The sequence below is a fragment of the Lathyrus oleraceus genome, chromosome 3 (genome assembly GCF_024323335.1).
Source record: "Lathyrus oleraceus cultivar Zhongwan6 chromosome 3, CAAS_Psat_ZW6_1.0, whole genome shotgun sequence".
NCBI classification, from domain to species: Eukaryota; Viridiplantae; Streptophyta; class Magnoliopsida; order Fabales; family Fabaceae; genus Lathyrus; species Lathyrus oleraceus.
In genome coordinates this window covers 353,059,420-353,061,887 of record NC_066581.1, presented here as the reverse complement: position 1 = coordinate 353,061,887, position 2,468 = coordinate 353,059,420, and the positions used below count along the sequence as shown (strand labels likewise).

General features: G+C 37.4%; 1 non-coding gene across 1 annotated transcript; it reads right to left on the bottom strand.

The window, feature by feature from the left end:
* Positions 1-1,944: 1,944 nt before the first annotated feature.
* Positions 1,945-2,051, bottom strand: LOC127133200 (small nucleolar RNA R71). The gene has a single exon (XR_007807191.1). It is a non-coding gene; the product is annotated as a small nucleolar RNA R71 (small nucleolar RNA).
* Between the last annotated feature and the right edge of the window lie 417 nt (positions 2,052-2,468).

Here is a 2,468-nt window from a genome sequence, read left to right as displayed (position 1 = left end):
CAAAGTAGACTAGTATAAATAGTCACTTCCTTCCAACCCTAAAGGGGGCTCTTCTTCGTTCCTTTTTTGTTTTCTCTTCCGGCCGTGCAAGCATACTTTACAACATTACCCTTTTTACAGTTTTTACTTTATTTGCAATTTTTATTTTCTTTTCCAGTCAATCTTTCAGCACTTAATTAATTTTTCACACAATAGTTTCTACACCGGAAACTATTGTGTATCTTTTACTGGATCTAACCTTACGTTAGATCCTAGATTTTTATTCCTTCACTTTATATTTTCCTGTCCGATTGAAGAATTCAAGAACAAATCCATCCAGTCTGTGATGGAGTGTTCAAGATTGCTATTAATCATTCAGGTTCGTTAATTATTGTTTGAATTTATATATGCCCTGCATTATTGTTTATTTATATTGTTTGCCTGAGATGGATTTATTTAAGCATGATGATTGTTTAGATCTGTTTAGCATGTCCGGCTAATTTATTTAGGTATTGGTATGTAAAGTAAGCGGAATGAAGGAATCAAAACTAAGTTGGTTTAATTACGTTTAAAAATAAAATCACTCTTTTTATGGTCTCAATTTATAGGTTTAATACCAAGGTTTTTGTATGAGAGTAAAAGACTAAAGAAGTTAAAATCAATAGAACGAAAGTTTGAGTTTTTAACTGGACAGTGTAAATTGGACATTAATTCTAGATCAGGACGAAAGCAATTTTTAGAGTTAATTAAATTCTAATCTTTTTCAAAAAGTATTTTTAAAAGTTAAATGTGAGGACGAGAGTTAAGCATTTGAATTTAATTATATAATCTAAGTCAACAGAGCGAGAGTTTGAGACGAGGGTGTTTAAACGATTAGTATTTTCTTAAAAAGAGTTTCTATAGATTTTATTGTTTTCAAAAAGTGATTTTGGACTTAACTAATAAGTGACAACTGCGTTAATATAAAGTCATAGTCTATTCAACAGAGCGAGAGTTTGAGAAAAGACTTTTAATCAATGGTGTCCAATGAAAAGATTTATTTTAAAACCAAGAAACCAACGAAGACTTGATTCCCTAATCACGACAAACTACATACCGATATCTGCTTAATTGATATTTAACCTAGATCTTATTTTAGTTTTAACTTTTCCCCCAAACAATCAAAGTATCATCCACCTTAGCTTTATGAAGTAACCTTAGAAAACGGTATATCGATTCATAAGTCCCTGTGGGATCGATATCTTTTAAAACTACGCGATAGAACTGTGCACTTGCAGTTAGTACCCCAATCGACTCATAAAGTCGCGATCAAGTTTTTGGTGCCGTTGCCGGGGACTTTTATTTAGTCGATATCGTAACTCTTCTGTTACGCTGTAGAGACTAACGCAATTTTTATTTTATTTCTTTCTTTCGTTGATTTGTATGCCAAACACTCGCTCACAAGGCGAGCCGTTTTACTTACGAATCAACGACATCGAACTATATCTCCGAGTCTTACGACGAATTCGGGAATATCGTGTTGCAAACAATCTCCCTCCTATCGAAGTGCCTGACCTCAAAAATCTTCTTCCTTCACCGATACCCGAGATGGCAGAACCAGCTCGTGCTCTTCGAGATTACGCCGCTCCATCGCAAGATGAGCCGCATTCGAGTATTGCTCCACCCGCAATCGAAGCAAACAACTTCGAACTTAAACCTTCACTGCTACAGGCAGTGCAACAGAACCAATTCTCTGGAAATCCTACCGAGGATCCAAACCTTCATTTATCCGTATTTGTCCAATACGCTGATACTGTTAAAGCTAATGGTGTCACTTCAGAGGCAATTCGACTTCGTCTCTTTCCTTTCTCGTTAAGAGATAAAGCTAGAAGATGGCTTCAGTCTCTCCCTTCCACCTCAGTCACCACATGGAACGAGTTGAAGAAAGTCTTCCTTGCCCGATATTTTCCTCCGAGCAAAACAACTATGTTGAGAGCCCAGATAAATGGATTTAAACAGAAAGATAACGAGTCTCTTTTCGAAGCATGGGAAAGATACAAAGACATGATGAGACTTTGTCCACACCATGGTTTAGAGGACTGGTTAATGATTCATACCTTCTATAATGGTCTCTTGTACAACACAAGGTTAACAATAGACGCCGCCGCAGGTGGTGCACTTATGGATAAACCTTATGCCGATGCTTATCAACTTATCGAAAGCATGGCCCAAAACCATTATCAGTGGGGAAGCGACCGAGCAATGGTAGAGAAACCTCAAACGAAAAGTGGCATGTACGAGATAAGTAGCCTTGATCATGTTAATGCAAAAGTGGATGCTCTGGCCCAGAAAATTGAAAGTTTAAATGTATCACCTCCAACCACCGTGGTTGCCGCAACTCAGAATTGCGAAGTCTGTGGAATCCAAGGTCACACTCCTGCAGATTGTCAACTCCTAACAGGAATCCAAGCAGAGCAAGTGAATTATGCTCAAGGAAATCCCTACTCGCA